The sequence below is a fragment of the Eucalyptus grandis genome, chromosome 2, assembly GCF_016545825.1.
Source record: "Eucalyptus grandis isolate ANBG69807.140 chromosome 2, ASM1654582v1, whole genome shotgun sequence".
Lineage (NCBI taxonomy): Eukaryota > Viridiplantae > Streptophyta > Magnoliopsida > Myrtales > Myrtaceae > Eucalyptus > Eucalyptus grandis.
The window spans coordinates 40,757,179-40,775,140 of record NC_052613.1 but is presented as its reverse complement, the minus strand read 5'-3'; the positions used below and the strand labels follow the sequence as shown (position 1 = coordinate 40,775,140).

Here is a 17,962-nt window from a genome sequence, read left to right as displayed (position 1 = left end):
GACGATGATCACATGCTTCCGTTGGGCTATCAAATCATTCATTGTCTCGGTAAAAGACGATGATCACATGCTTCCGTTGGCCCGCAATAGTACGCTGCTAAGCTGTCATCAAAATAGGATTGCACGTCCATCATTTTCTCCGTTTGTTTGTTGATGCGACGGCTAAGAAAAGTGGTCCATCCAGGTTGCTTCTTTTGGCTTTACATAATCTCCTCTATTCAAAACCTGTTCTAATTTCCAATCTAATTTTTTTACTACCACGACCATAAAAACAGATGCCATTGGTCCATGAGAAAAACTAAATGTTGGCTGATGAAAAGCTGTTTAGAATAAAATTGCCTATAGAGCACAAATATATTTTGCTTTACTTTTGGCTCATATGATTAATTAATACAATCGAGAGTGAAGATGGAACTACAACACAGATGTAAAGGGAGTGTATCTTTGATTAAGAGAATGATTTAAATACATTTCATAAAAATAATTATTTATATTGCTTATAAAAATAAACGAACTAAAAATTTGTTTACCTTCCACAAAAAATATCTAGACATAAATTATTATGAATAATAAAAATATTTCTTATTAATAATTATTTCAAGTGATATAAACGATCATTTTTAGGAAAATATTTATTGAATTATTTATTTTTGAGAAACAAAAAAAGTCTAAATTACTAAATTGATTCAGAAATTCTTTTCTTAGATTGGGGTCAAAGTGGAATTCCATGTTGAATTATGCTCACCGAATGAAGGCCATCTCTTAAAATAACATATATGTTTACGTGTAAGAAAGGGAATGCGTCTCCAATCAACGCATACAAAGCGAATAATGGAAAACAAGGGATAGAAACAGGACAAAGAACCACATAAGATCCCTGGTCATTTTTCCAATTATTGTCCTCTATTTGATTTTACGGTTTGGGATTTCTTTCATGATTCCATGACCATTAACCAAACATTACATTAAGTGTTTTGAGGTGTCAGCGTGGATAATCTTCCAATCACTTATAATCTTCCATTTTGCGAGGCCCATCTCTTCAGCCTAGCAAAATGTCAATATTTCAAAATTGTGCATGATAGGAATCCTCTTTTGTGGGGAATTTGTTTTCTCTCTAAATTTTCCACGGCTTAAAATGAATTTGAAAATCGCTCATCCTAGTCCAATTCCTTTATCTTGAGAAAGGAGTGCGGTCCTTGACATTGTCTAGATGAAAGATGCCTTTTCTTTCCATGGTATCTGAACAATTGTCAATTCTTTGGAAGCTGACACGATCTTTCCATTCTGTGTTTTCCCTTTGCATCCCATTTGAATTAGGTTAGACCAAATGAAGAATTTATGGTCCTTCTTGCTCTTTTTCTCAATCCATGCCATGTTGATTACATGATTTTTGGGAAGTATCCCAATGTTCCTTATTACGTGTATATGAGAATCGTAATTGGCAAATCTAAAACCTTTATGGACCCTTCCAATACCAAGCGGGCCAATGTTTGGATCTCCAAATACAGCAATCATGTTTTGGCAGAGCATGAGATTAGTTTTAGATTGCAAGGCATGATGCAAAACAAATTCCGAATGGAAATTGCTGAAAATAAGCAGCAACGAAATTACCTCAACAGAAAAGATGCATAACTTATGAAAAGAGAATAATAATAATAACGGAAAAGATACATAGTTATCGTGCCCGGTTGATCCAGTGCCTCAACTTCAGAACAGCTGATCGTCTGAAGGATATGACACAAAACTTTTTGATCTTCTCACTGCCCTTAAATATTCAGTAGCCCTAGAACTTCAGGACTTGCTTAGGATGGCTTCCAAGTTTCCCCAATGATTTATCCAGTGCAATGTGGAAATCACTAAAAGGAACCAGCTCCGTCCTGCAGTTTTGGAGAAATTCATATGCATCCACAATCCAAGCACACTATCTTGAAGATAAGTACTATTAGAGACACTATAAAGATATGGAGACCTAAACTATATTGAAGATAAATACTATTAGAGACACTATAAAGATATGGAGACCTAAATACAGCAATTTGAGTGGTGGTTATCGAAGACATACTCGTATTTTAAATTCCCATCCTGCACTAGCTCGAGCAAGTGATCTATCATTCTTCTGCACCCTGTTACATCATTTGAACTCATCCAATTATGCAGCCAAAATCCCCTCAAAGAAAGATCCTGCAAACCATGAGAACCATTGTCACATTGATTTATGTACTCCCCTTAGTCTTGACTCCAGGGATAATTTTTTTCGCTCAAATTTGGTTGTGTCAGATACTAAAATTGAGATTTTGGGCCAAATTTAGACAAAAAAATAAAATTATAGGGCATTGACCAAGACCGAGACCGAAACGTAGACAAATCAAATTGTATGGCTTGACTGAAATAACCTCCTAACCATCGGTGGAAAATTTAGTTCGCCGCTTCTTAATTTACCTTCAAGATAAAAGATGAAGTTGACACTGTAATTGGTTTCTTAGACATCCCACCATATGTCACCATGGTTCCTCCCCACCTGAGAACAAAACTAAATCAGCTCTCTACAGAAAGATAAGGGAAGCATTAAACATGAATTTAACACTTGTCACACCTCAAAAATTTCATCACCAAGGAAGCAGCATTGCCACCAACGCAGTTTAATCCAAGGGCAGGTTCTTTTAGATCACCCTAGTAGCAAGTCAATAAGATGCAAACAAAGAACTCAAGTGCCGATGGCCAAACATGGATGTGTTTCATGCATGAGAATATGGTAGAATGGATTAATGGATGGATGATACCAGTAGACTCTTGACATTCTTTATTTCTAATTGGCTCTCAGTGAACACTTCTTCAGCACCAAGTTTCTTCAATGCCTCTTTTGCTTCTTCAGAGCCAGCTTTGTCACAGGAAAAGGACGGCTATGAAAGCATAGTAAAATTCAAATTTAGTTACTGATGTGCAGTGCTAACTGCTAAGTTGCAAAACAAATAAAGGATTCTACCAAATTTGTGCTCAGATGTCATAGCATGAACTAATAAGTTGGCTGAGAGAGCCTTACTAAATTAATGCATCAAGCACCACAAAGTGTTTCCTAACCTCTTTTTGTGTCTCATCACAAAATTAAAAGAAAAGGAGGAAAATTTCACTCCAAAATAAGTTGCAAAGTAGAGAGAGGTCTTAGATATACTAAAAGGAAGTTTCCACTAGCAATCGAAAAGATGGAATTACCAATGCCCAGCAGTATGATGATCTAAACATACCAGCAATCAACGTCTAGAACACATGATAACTGCAAAAATAGTAGAAGAAGCATCAACAGTAACAAGTCACTTCTGATAAGCAATGCAGAAAGATCTCTACTCAATTCACACTACAATTAACTTCGCCTTCAATAGATTCAAAAAACAAGTCCTTCTAGTCTTTCCAAATACATGTTACCTCATCACAAAACCTCATCTTTATATTGGGAGATTAAAGGATGTTAATTGATGTACCTACACAAACCTAAAGTACCTTCATATTTTCTTTGATAAGTTCAACATAATCAGTTCCTCAAAATGCCCTCATAACAGAACCATTCTTGCATGCCAATGCATGCACTAATGCTCAGTCAGCCACATAAATTCCTGCCCATTGTAGCACCTAGCCAAAGATTATAATTTCCTCAAATCAGTGATCACACTCAGTGTTACTTCAAGCTTAAAGGGTCAGCTACAGTAACACAAGCTCAAGGTCCACTTCTCCCTGTTATCCGATGCAAGAGATCTCAATCAATCACACCAGCTTCCAAAAAACAAACAAGAGATATCATAATGCTAAATATTTTGGCACATTTTCAATAAATTGATATATCACCGTCACAACCGAACATAATCAACATATTTGTGCATCTAGCAATTGTTCATAACTTTTAGTCCATCAGCAACATTTATAATTAGAACAGGAAAAGACAGTTGCCATAAGTATTCAGTCCCCAAAGAGTTCCGACTTGTCATCATAGAGGTGAATTTCAGATATAATTAAGGTTGTGTAACCATCAAAGGCTACTTCAGAAGTTGAGTAGACAAGAGCTCAATGTGATCCAGAAAGAAAAGAAATAAAAAAGGGCCTGCTAGCAATGGTTAAGGCAGATCACAGAAAAGAGAAATAAAAGCAAACCCACACATACCCTTGCCATCTAAAGTCTACACAAAAGTTTTAAACAACGGTAGTTTGACAAAAGTTATGGGTATCAAGGTTACTAAAAGTTTTCAAGAAAGCACCTGTCCCTGATTATGTTGATGCTATGGATGCCACGGGATTTCGCAATTTGGATGAGGCATTGACCCACCATACTCGTAGCCCCATTTTGCACAATCGAATCCCCTAATGATCACAGTTGATTAGGACAACTTAGGATAAATTGCTTACGGTGAAATTTGGGGGACAGCTAAGAGACTCTTGTACTATCTATATACCCGGTTCCAAAGAGGTGAAGTCTTCAAGCATTCTCAAAGCGGTCCGAGGATTAATTGAAATTGTTGCGGCATATTCAATAGGAGGATTCTTATCAATTTTTTGCCATACAATCTAGTCTTTCACAATGTAAGTCTGCCATGTCCCTGAGCACAAAAACTATTTCACCTTTCAACACACTCAAATTTACAATAGGCTAAGTGCTAGGCACAGATGTTCTGCATAACAAAACAAGTCAGTACTAAGGGAATGCAAAAGTATCTTTTATTTAAGATGACAATCACTAAGATGTGTATAATAGTTTCAATCTTTCTTTTGGTTGATATTTCACTCGTTTCTGTTCTGCATCTAATCAAATTAAACGTTAAACATGCTGCATCAAATATAGAAGATTATATCCTTTGGCTGAGTAAGAAATTGTTCAGAAGTGATCAACTAGATGAGCATGGCTGATGCACAGTTAATCTGATATCACTTTAAAACTTAGGTAATACTGAAAGAATGTTTAAGACAGTGGAGATGGAATGACCAAATCGCCAGGAGAAAGATCCTTCACGGCAGAGCCAACTAAGTGTACTTCGCCAACTCCTTCACGTCCTCCAACTGCGGGCAGTTGGGGCCTCACCGGATACACATCTAGACCAAAGTTTATGCATGAATTATCAAATAAACCTCACGCAAAGTAATAAATAGTACATGGATGAATTATGATCTGACTTTGTAAGTACATATCAATGTCCCTCAGGAAATGGAGCAACAATTGTCAAAGTCAAAAAGTGAAGCCATAAAAGATGCATTAGCCGCCTCAGAATCTCGCAGTTAGACTTTTATTCTCTTCCAATATCTCAGCAACCAAAGAGAAACTCATCCTGACATATTTTCCACTCGTAGATCAAGTCCATGGGTGAATAATGAATAAGAAGGCGCCGATCGCGCATGAGGCATAAATAGGACATTATCGCAAATCATTTTAGTTTTTGTCGTGAATTCAGGTTACTTTCTAAGGATGAAGCGAAGCCTAAAATCAAATTTGTAGTACACAGAAGCCATCACAGATATGTCAGTAGCCTCGAAGTCCCCGGAACATCGAACTCCTCCGCGATATGCTCAGTCCACCATCAAACAGAAGCTCAAGGCAGGTCAACCTCGAGCGAAACAGCAGTAACGCAGAAGAAACGCTAACCTTCGATGCTGTTAATGTCGTAAGGATTGATAGGCTCGGCGAGCATTCTGACGCACACGTCATTCTCCTTCACCAAAACTGGCGGAACCTCCGCCACTCTGCAACAGAAAACCAAAAAAACCGAAAGCTCCTCAGTAACGCCGACAGCACAATGCACGAGCACACGCAATCGGAATCACGCGCGCTCAATCGGTGGACTAGCTGGGCCCTCTTCTGACCTGGTGATGGCGTCCAGGGGACCTTGCTGCTCGTACACCACCGCCCTGAACGGCGGCGACACGAGGTCGGGGAAAGGCCCTGACGATGCCTAGGGCTCGGCCCGAGTGAGTCGGAGAGGTGGAGAGTTTCGGGAGCAACTGAGAAGGGGCAGGGATTTCGTCAGTGCTCTCGAAGGCGCTGTTGCTCTCGCTACCGCCGCCATCTCTCTCCTGCTCGCTATCACCGAACAACTCTCTCTCGATCAATCGATGTTACAGATCGACTCGCTCGGCGTCTGCACCAGTTCTCGCACCATCGACGAGCATTTTAAACAGAACTACAGAGGAGGAGGAGGAGGAGGATATGAAATTATGAAGTTATAACGTCCTTATCAAATTTCCAGAACGGCATTTGACCGAAAAAAATTAAGAACTCCAGAGCGGTCCATTTGGTGCGAGGTTTCGGTCGGAACCGGGTAGAAGGCTATCCATGCCCTGGGAGTTGGAAGAAATAAATAATCACTCGGGTGGGTGTAGCTTTTTTTTTTTTTTTTTTTTTTTTTTTTTTGCCTCCTATAAATTAAATTTAGATATTCAAAAAGAGCATGTGCAGTTGAATTTCATGAGAATCTCATTGGATTAATAGTTCGAATTCATTTAGGTAAATAACTAAATTCACCATTCAATTTCTTGAAGTTCCTTATTCTCATCTCCTCGACATAACTTAATTTGCTTGTGGCGATTGCTCCAAATATATTTCTAATGCCTATCAATGCCACATTAACATGTTGTTCTTCCAAATCACCCTACGTGAGATTCGCGGAGGATTCTTGTAAGGGGCTTCTTTTCATGTTTCTTCAGTAAAGATTTCTCCTAGTAAACATGTCATGGTTGTACACCCAAAAAATATCATTCTTGCTCCCACATCGAACTTCCCTTCCTTTTAATGTTACCCGACACGTCCATAGAACTAGCCAATGTTTGTTGGAGTTAAAACCTTCCCTCAAGGAAACTTCTCTTTCTCTCTTGATCTAATCTAAGGGATTTTTGCTCACTATTGTTACTTTCCTTTGTTCATTGTAGTGAACAAATTTACTTGTAGCTACAAATTTCGGGAGAACATCGTCACCAGTCAAGCCAGCAAGATGTCCAAGACGTGGTTCTATGACTTCTCCAAGATTCGGTGAAAACTTTTCTCTCTTGACTTAGGTGTAGATCTAAATTTGAGAGCATCTCTCCTTTGATCTCAATCTAGTTCTTGGAGTTTTTTTTAAAAGAATTCAATTTGTGGTGTGTTACTGTTGTTGTTTCCATATGACGATTTGTGACATCCGGATTTTCGTCAAACCTCGAATAAGTAACAGAGCGTCATGGATCGACGGTAGTGTCATCGGACCGTATCATCGGCACAATTTACGGACGCTATTTCATCATCGTCATCGTTGGACCCAGAGGTCACATTATGCGATGATCTTAGGATATAACTTCGTAGTCGCGCCTTGGTCGCGTCGGGACAATTCGATCATCGCATAACCTATCGTTTCGTCGAAAGTTTCTTTGCGTAACGCCACGATTGAGACTTTTTTTTTCACCCGCACGTATACCCTACTAACCAAAACTCCCATGCACATTGTCTTGACGACCATGCACGAACATGCACGGCCATGCATTTACGTAAGAATTTCCTCCACGTCCATTGACCTGCCATGCACGGCCATGAGGCCATGTTTTCCCTCCCCCGTCGAAGCCGGTCAACTATAGAAGAAGATGTTGACCAAAAGCAACGTTTCCTTCTCTCGGTGGCATGCAGAGGGATTCCTTGGAGGGAGGTGCGGCCACGTATGTGCGTGAGCTCCAGCAGGTGGCACCAACGGAAGGAAGGCTCCCCACATGAAGACACGGCTGCGTGGGGTGTCGCCGTTTCCTGCTGCCACCAGATTTCTTTGTTGACCAGATTAGTCAACTATCGTGCTGGCCGAAGAAAGAAAACGATCGAGAGAGAGAGAGAGAGAGCTACCCTCATTTCTCGAACACCGACCTCTCAATTCAGCAACGCCTCCGTAGGAATTCTACTCCAAAATCTGGTGTCATTCTGCCCGGTCACCGCCGCTCACCGGTGACCACCCCCACCACATGCCGCATCACACTTCATCACCGACCTTCATGCCGTTTTGTAGGTCGTCACCATCCTCGTCTTTGTCCGTTGTTGCACCATTCCGTAGCCATCTCAACCTTGCTTGCGGTCGCAACTTCCGGTTCGCTTGCCGTCAACACCATTGGATTTAAGGCAAGTTAGAGTCTACTTGCTTGAGAAAGTGCTGTTAGATTGAAATGATTTGAACTTTGGTATTGGATGCGGGAAAGGCAATGACCGAGAAAATTTGGGATTAGGGAACTGAGTAAATGTTCAGGTTTCCTATCTGTGATTTCAACTTCTTTGGATTTAAATTGAACATAGATTTTGGAGACTACGAAATCTTGAAAATTTTCCATAAATTGATTAGAGAAACCTCCCGAATTGTATGAAAAACTCTATTTACCATGGCACCACCTCAAATATTTTAAGAAAACGGGCGGTGCTTTCAAATTTCGAATTCTATATCAAATTTTTCTAAACAATTGAGAATCGGGTTGAATTTCGGACTTACTTTGCAAGTTTTCAAGTTTACTTATCGTTTTGATAAATGATTTGTCGTAAGCCAAGAGTGTGAGTACTATTCTTGGGTTACTTTTGGTGGATTTTGAAAATGCTGAAGGGTGAGTCATGGAATTTGAAAAGAATCCAAGGGATTTTAGATGTCGATGATTTGAAAATGTTTCGGTATTGAAATGATTTAATTACTATATCATGGTTGATGTGTCATTGCTATTGGAGAAAACTTCCTTGAGTATTTTAAAGCTAACAAAATGTTTCCATCAGTCTAGTCTGAAGACTTGTAGACTCTACTATCAAAATCTGAAGACCTCCGGACGGCCAGACTCAAGACTCAAAGTCTATCCTCATTGACGGTTTCTAGTACGTCGAAGAAGACTTATTCGAACTGGATGTTTCGTTAAGGATTTGACTTTATCGACTGGAGAAGATCTCTTGGCTAGATATAGCATGTCGGAATCCATTATTCAAATCCAGATTGATTCAGGGATTGTGGATCCATTGATTGGCGAAGTAATCTTGGAAGGTTCTACTTATGGAAACCGAGATCCTGATTGTATGGGTGAGCAGGATTGATGGGCTATCGCCATGTTCCTTAAATAGCTCGGATGATCTTCCTAATTGATTCTGTCCAACGGGTAGATTGGAAGAATTCCTTTGGTAAGTGTCAACGGGTATGATGGCATAAAGGAGTATATAAGGAAGACGTTCCAGTTGTTCGAGTATGTGCGCGATAGAAGAATTCCAAAGTCTGAAGCTCCTTGTTCTTAGTCAATTCATTTGTTGAGCGAAATATTGTACGAAAAGAGAGTCTATATCTTTGAGAGACCTTGAGGAAGTGTAGAAGAGTCTCTACACTGTGGAATCAAGGAACATCTTTATTGTAAACTCTTTTGTTCATAGTGGAATCCAGCCGGTGGGCTATCAGTTTGAAAGAGTGGACGTAGGCTTGGATTAAGCCGAACCACTATAATCTCTGTGTTCATTTTCTCTTCCCTACTCTATTTTACTTTGATCGTAATTCGTTTTGTTAACAAAAGACGAATTTCCTTTCTATTGTCAATTAGTATTGCTCACTTATCACGAGAAATTGTTTTTGCACCTATTCACCCCCCTCTAGGTGCTTATACTAGCTATCACAATTGGTATCAAAGCCCGTGTACTCACTTAAGTTGAAGTGTTTTACTTCAGAGTTAAAGATCCATGGCTAGTATGTTGGCTTCAGGACTGGTTGAAGGGCAAAGCAATACCAAACCGCCTTACTTTGATGGAAAGGAATACAACATATGGAAAAACAAGATTAAGGCATTCCTAAGATCAAAGGATCCTCTGGAATGGGACGTGGTAGACAAAGGAATCATTCCTAAAGCCGCACCTGTCTCAGAGAGAGAAAAAGAAGCTGTTGAGTCTAGTGAAATGACTCAGGAAGATATAACCAAGAGACAAGCTATTGATGCAAAAGCAATTTATTCTTTATATTGTGCTTTATCACCTACTGAATATAACAGAATATCTTCTTGTGTTACAACCAAAGAAGTTTGGGATAGATTACACATCACTTATGAAGGAACTGATCGAGTGAAAGAAACCAGAGTCAACATTCTCCTCGGTCAATACGAAGCTTTCAAAATGAAATTAGGAGAATCTATCACTGACATGTTTAGTCGTTTTACAGAAATCGTGAATGGTCTTGAAAATCAAGGTCAATCAATTTATGATCCCATGAAAGTAAACAAGCTACTACAAGGACTCTCTAAGGATTGGAATCACATAAAGACTTCAATAAGGGAGACACAAAGAATTATGCCACTTTATGTCGATGAATTGGTTGGAACTCTTCAATCTTATGAAGTGGAGCGAATTAATGAAGATGAAGATCCTAAAGGTAAGAAATCCATTGCATTAAAATCCAATGATGATTTGATGTTCTGATTCGAAGACGATATGGATGATGAGGAGCTTGCTCTCATAATAAGAAGATTCAAAAAACTAAACAGAAAAGGAAGAAGATTCAATCCAAAGAAACGAGTTTTCAAAAGTAAGACTAAGTCATTTGAGGATGATGAATCAAATAGAGATGTAGTCGCTTTGAATGTAAGAAAAAGGGACACATCAGACCCTTCGAAAAAAGAAAGGAAAAGCTGAGAAATATCGAAAGGCACTCAAAGCAGAAAACCAAGTGATATAGAATGTGAAGAAAGTGATGATGATTATGCTAATATATGTCTAATGGCACAATCGGATTCAGATTCAAACTCCAAGTTAGACTCAGATTCAGACAATGAATTTGAGGTAAGTAATTTGAAAATCCCTACTCAAGTTTCTAAATACATTGATGAATTGTGTCTTAGTCTCAAGACCTCTCTTAAAAGGATTTCCGAACTTAAAAGAGAAAATTCTGCACTAAAACAATAGGAAAATGTTTTGAAAGAAAAGGTCAAATGTTTAGACAAAAGTGTTTCTACTTTAAAAGAAATGCAGACAACCTTTCAAAAGAAAACGCATTTTTGAAAAATGACATCTCAAATATTTCTAAAAGATTTTCTATAGGACTTGAGAAACTTGAGAAAATTCTTTCAGCACAAAGACCTTATTTCAATAAATGACTGCGGAAACCATTCCTCTAATTGATTTTCCTAAAGTAAAGGAAAGAATTAAGCAAAGCCCTACAAGAGATGCTTATAAAAATCATTTCCAAAGAGTTTTTGTAAAACCAGTAGGTCGTAATGCTCATAAATGTTTTAAGTGCAATAGCTCAGATCATTTTGAGAAAGAATGTCCTATGGTTTGGAAACCTGTTAAGAAAGTATGGGCAAAGACCGTATATCATACTAACACCAATGGACCCAAGAAAATATGGGTACCAAAGAAAGCTTGAGTCTCTTTTTTAAATGCGAGGTCACTATCAAGAAAAAGGTAAAATGGTATATTGATAGTTGATGCTCAAGGCATATGACAGGAGATTCAAATTACTTCATAAAACTTGTTCAAGTTAATGGTGGAAAAGTTTCATTTGGAGCAAACAGCAAAGGAAGAATTGTGGGATTCGGAACTGTAAAGATTGGAATTCTCACGATCGGTAATGTTTCTTTAGTGGAAGGACTCAACTACAATTTGCTTAGTATCAGTCAGTTGTGCGACACCGGTTTCAAAATCAACTTTCAAGAGGGAATATGTTCAGGAATCAGTAAAGATTCCTCTCAGTCGTTCACGAGTCGAAGACATGAAAATATCTACCTCTTGGATGTCAAATCAGATGAAACCCAATGTCTAATCTCAATTCAAGACGAAGCAAACTTATGGCACATAAAACTTGGGCACATCAACAAGAAGCAAATAGCCAAAATTTCAGCAAAGAAGCTTGTTCGTGGTCTACCCAATCTGTCATACCAAAAGACTGATTTATGTACACCATGCGTGTTGGGAAAACATGTAAGAAACTCCTTTAAACCAATAAATCAAGTTTCCACTAATCTACTACAGCTTCTACATATAGATCTCTTTAGACCAACCAGAACTCAAAGCATTGGAGGTAAGAAATATTGCCTAGTAATTGTGGATTACTACTCACGATTCACTTGGGTATATTTCCTGGTAAGTAAGTCTGAAACATTTTCTTACTTTAAAAAGTTTGCTAAAAAGGTCCAAAATGAGAAATGGTATGTTATTTCAAGTATACGGACAGACCATGGAGGTGAATTGGAAAATCAAGACTTTACAAAATTCTATGATGAATCTGGTTTTCAGCATATGTTCTCTTCTCCATATACTCCAGAGCAGAATGGAGTTGTGGAAAGGAAAAATAGATCTTTGCAAGAAATGGCTAGAACTCTTTTAATTGAAAGTAACATCTCTTCACGTTTTTGGGCTGAAGCTGTTTCTACAGCATGTTATATCATTAATAGAGTTTTTCTAAGGCCTATTCTGTAGAACTCCCTACGAGTTATTCAAAGGAAAGAAGCCTATTGTTTCATATTTTCATGTGTTTGGATGTAAATGTTTTATATTGAAAAATGCAAATGATCGAGTTGGTAAGTTTGAAGAAAAATCAGATGAAGGTATTTTCCTTGGATATTCAACCACCAACAAAACTTACAGAGTATACAACAAGAAGACTCAATCTGTGGAAAAATCAATGAATGTCAAATTCCAAGATTCTATGCAAAATGAATCGATTCAGACTCAATTTGAAGAATCTGAACCTGCTCCAGACTCTACAAAATCTAAATCTCCAAAAATAGCTCAAACTTCATAAGACCAGCAACAAATGATCGTCGAAGATTCAAATGAGGAAAAAGATCAACAGTCTAACAAACTAACCAGCAACTGGAAGCATAAGTCAAGTCATCCCAAAGATCTCATCATTGGTGACATTAATGAAGGAATTCACACAAGATCCAAAAGGCATTAAGAGTCTAGTGCTGTGGCTCTTATTTCTGAAATAGAACCCAAAAGCATAGAAGAAGCTTTAATTGATAAAAGCTGGATTGAAGCTATGCAAGAAGAACTCAGGCAATTCAGTATTAATGATGTCTGGGAATTGACTCCTAAATCGAAAGGTAAATCCATCATTAGAGCTAAATGGGTTTTCAGGAACAAGATGAACGAGAAAGGAAAGATCATAAGAAACAAAGCAAGACTCGTGGCCAAGGGATATACGCAAGAAGAAGGGATAGACTATGATGAGACTTATGCACCAGTAGCAAGGTTAGAAGCAATTAGATTATTACTTGCTTTTACTTGTCATAAAAATTTTAGGTTATTCCAAATGGACATCAAAAGTGCTTTCCTAAATGGATTTATCCAAGAGGAAGTCTATGTGGAACAACCACCCGGTTTTGAAGACCCAAAGAAACCAGACTCTGTATTTAGACTGAAAAAGACTTTATATGGTTTAAAGTAAGCATCTCAAGCTTGGTACGACAGACTAAGTAATTTTTTAATTCAAAATGGCTTTGTCAAAGGTAAAGTAGATACTACGTTGTTTATCAAAAGAGAAAGCAAAAGTTTTCTGCTTGTTCAAATAAATGTTGATGATATTATTTTTGGATCTTCTAATGAAAGTCTGTGCAAGAAATTCTCTAAGTCTATGCAAGATGAATTTGAAATGAGCATGATGGGTGAACTAACCTTCTTTCTCGAGCTTCAAGTGAAACAACTGAAGGAAGGAACTTTTATTCATCAAGAAAAATATGCCAATGATCTTGTCAAAAAGTTTGGGCTGGAAAATTGCAAAAAAACTGATATACCAATGTCAAGTTCCTTGAAGCTGGACAAAGATAAAGGAGGAAAGAAAGTTGACCAGAAGCTATACAAGAGTATCATTGGTTCACTTCTTTATCTTACTGCTTCTAGACCTGACATTTTGTTTAGTGTTTGCATTTGTGCTAAATTTCAAGCATACCCTAAAGAATCTCATCTAAGTGTTGCAAAGCGTATTATCAAATACATTGCCTCAACTTCAAACTTTGGTCTCTGGTATCCTAAAAAAGGAGACTTTATTCTCCTTGGATACTCAGACGCAGACCTAGCCAGATGCAGAGTTGATAGAAAGAGCACATCGGGTACTGTCAACTACTTGGAAGCAGGACAATGTCTTGGTTTTCAAGGAAGCAAAGTACAGTAGCTCTTTCTACAGCAGAAGCAGAGTATGTAGCTCTTGGAAGTTGTTGTTCACAAATTTTGTGGATAAAACAACAGTTAAGAGACTTTGGAATTGAAGATTCATGCACTGAAATCAAGTGTGACAACACCAGCGCAATCAATCTCACCAAGAATCCAATTCTTCACTTAAGAGCAAAACATATAGAGATTCAACATCACTTCATTAGAGATCATGTTCAAAATGGAGAAATTTCGATTCAGTTCATTGACTCAAAGAACCAACTGGCGGATATATTTACAAAGCCTTTGGAGAAAAATCAATTTGAAGCTATTCGTTCCAAACTCAATATCTTAAAGTCTAAGGAAGTTCAGACCCAGGACTAAAAGTCTAAAGACACTCAGACTCAGACGATCAAGATTCTCGACTGTAAGTTATTATTATCTCACGAATCAAATCTCGAAAAGGTACGATCATCAACCCATAATTGATTGTTTTTATTTCCGTGATTATTGCAATCTTTCCTTTTCAAAAAAGGAGTTATTTTTTGAAATGACAGTTATCTAATTTTTTGAAAAGGCATCTTTTCCTTTTTACAACGTTCCGTATGCCTCTCTTCAACTGCCTTATATAATGTCGGTTCATCTTCGTTTTACTCTCAAAAACCCTAAGAGAGCACCGATCTTCCACCTCTGTCTTTTTCTCTTGTTTAATCTTCGAAAAGTTGTCATCTTTCTTGGGAAAACAAGCTTGGAAACTCTCAAGGACTGAGAAAGATGTCGTCCCAAAGAAAGTCTTCAAGGATCGCGAACAGGGGACCACAGCAAATATGTGAGGGGCCTATGCACTTTGATCTCACCAAGGAAGAAGAATCTCCTAGTCAGTAGCAGAGCCCACAACATTCTCGCAGCGTCCATCTCTTCCATCTAGACCTCAGGATGTTGCACCTCGAGAAGAGGAAGAAATAATCGAAGACGCAGAACCCGTAAGAACTTTTAAGCCCTCTTTTACCTACAAGTTTTATCGTGCTTTAAAGAGGCGTGGTACTCCTTTGAACTACATTGATGAATTTCTGAAAGACAAAGGGTATAAAAATGAAACTTTCTTTTTATGCACAATGGGAACGATTGGGAATTTCCCCTGCTGGGTCGGCGAAAGATGCATTGGCAAGTATCCCAAGCGATCCACGTGTTGGAGGGCCGAGTCGCCCGATGGGAATGACGGTGATAGGATGTACAGTCAGTTTAAACCGAGAATGGGTGTTGCAGCGAAAATCCGAAGCAAAAGGACGGATTTATTTCGATCGGAGGAACACAAGCAATTGTACTCTAAGTTGCTGAAGCGTGGGGTGATAAACCCTAGGAGTGTGGATTTTGATTTTCTTGACTCTGTGAATGTCAATCTGCGGGAAAAATTCAGTCTTCTTCAACTCAAACAGTTTTGTTCTGAAAGTACATAATCTCATGCTGAACTCACTACTTATTTCTATTCGAATCTTAGTTTCTTGGATGCGAATAGATTCTCTTTTAATGTTCGAGATCAGGACTATGTGGTTGACATGAATACATTGGCTGATGTGATTGGGGTTGAAAGAGGAAGATATCAACTTATTAGTGTGTCTATTGCTCGTGCAACGTTGGAGCTTGTTAAGGATAGAAGGACAGAGGGAAAGATTTCCTATTTGAGAATGAATGTGTCCAACATTCTGCTTCACAAGATTGTGATTAACTGCCTCAGACCAAAATCTACTTCAAAGACCGACGTTTCAAACTCGGAGGCAAAGTTGATGTATGCCATCAATGCTGGTAAAAAAATCTCTCTTCCACACACTATTATGTTCCACATGTATAGGGCAGTGGTGAAGGACAAGGGTCAACTTCCTTATCCAGCTCTTGTGACCAAGTTATTCAGACATTTTAACGTTCAGCCTCCCCGGATTCTTCATGTTAGAACGTGTGATCAAATGGTGGTGGGACTGCAAATGGTTTCTAAAATACGTCTGAAGGAACTCAACAATGTGGCATCCGAGAATTTCAACCCGAAATATTGATTTTGAGGGAAACGATATTTGTCTTTGAATGGCCATAGGGACAATTACATCATCGGCCACGATATTTTATCTCTTGGACCGAACCCCTTATGAAAATGTTAATTGATTATGAGAATGTTAATTGATTTCTATAAATAAAAATCAAAATTAAATGCCCTAAAGTGGTGAAGGAATTATGGGCTTATTATCGATATCTTTTCTATGGGCTATTTAAATTGGAAATAGGACGATTTGATAAAGAAGACTTTGTTCTTGACTATGCACTTTATAGATTTGATGGCTTAATGTCACAAAGTCTTTTGGCCATTTTATTATGCAATTAGGTATTTATTTAAATGAGAATTAAAATGTATTATTAAAAATAAACTTGGGCCATTTAAGTTTGGACTTTAGGCCCAAGTGAGATGGGCCTAAAGTGGGCCATAAGCCCGGCCCATGTCGATGCATGGAGGGGGAGGAGGAGGAGCCGCATGGCCTCCAAGTGTCTTCAACAAAGGAGACACTTGTCTCCTTCTTAGGGACAAGTGTCCCCCATGCAAAATAAGAGTGCATGCAAATATATATACAACCAAAAAGAAAGAGAGAGAGGGAGTGGTCGGTCTAGGTGCCAAGAGAAAGGAGAGAAAGAGAGAAAGAGAGGAAGAGAGGAAGAGAGAAAGGAAGGAGGAGGTTCGTCGCCACCATGCCCTGCCGTCGAGCCCGCCTAGTCCCACCATCGTTCTTGCTGTGTTTTCCTTTGAATTAAGGCAAGTTAGGATCGATTTCTACTCTTGCATGTGTTTCTTGCATGTTTGGTTGAATTCGTGAATGTTTAGAGGTAAGGAACCGAAGCTAGTGTGGCTTGTTCTTGAAAGATGCTTGCTGATCTCGTGTAAACCGCCTGACCCAGAAACTTATGAAGGCTTGCATGCATGTTTCGAGTTGGATTTTGACTTTGACTCCTCATTAAAGTTGTAGACAACATCTCAAAATATAACATACTAAAATTTGGGACAAAATGGTTGAGATTTAAGGGGTCAAACCGTCTTCCTACGAAGACACTAGATCTGGAACAGTTTTGCTGACCTTTTGGTAGTTTTGTGGGTTGCATGTCAATTTTTACCAAGAATCTCTCTTCGACTTCTTCATGAAACTTGTATAGAACATCCTAAATATTAACATACTCAAATTTGAAGTAAAATGAGCAAGTTTAGCCTAGTGAATCGGCTTACTCTTGAAGACGGTAAATCTGGAGACACGGTACTGGACACCCGAGACTTCATGGACCCATATGGTGACTATTATTTGGAAATTTGACTTAGATCCCTTAATAAAAGTTGTAGGGGACCTCTTGAAGTAAAACATATCCAAATTTCAGAGGATAAAAAGAAGAATAAGTGGGTGAAAACTCGATATTTCGGAGATAACTACACTGGACGTTTCGGTGCTAGAACCAGAAGCTTCAGACGACTATAGAAAATTATCTAGAACGAATCTCGCCTAGATTTCTTCATGAAAAATATACTTTAGTGTCTTAAATATAACCTGGTAAAATTTCATAATTTTCTGAGGTCGTTATGGTATTTTAATCTAATTATTTCAAAAACTGCACATTCTGTTTCTATCCGAAATTGCATGCTGTGTTTGTGTGAATTATATCTTCTGTGTGGAACTCTATTGGGCATGTGCTTTTCATGAAATTGTTATCTTATTGACTTGTCTATCACATGCCTTGATTTCATGATTTTTGAGAAGCATATGGATATTTAATTTAAATGTTTTCTAAAATGGTACATGCTGGAATTTTGTAAACTTCGAAAAGGCATGAAATATGGACTATTTTAAATTGCATGGACTTCAT

The 17,962-nt window shown here is 38.3% G+C and overlaps 1 pseudogene; it reads right to left on the bottom strand.

Moving 5' to 3' along the window:
* Positions 1-1,612: 1,612 nt before the first annotated feature.
* The window catches only part of LOC120286365, a 29,562-nt pseudogene continuing 13,212 nt past the window's right edge, over positions 1,613-17,962 (bottom strand).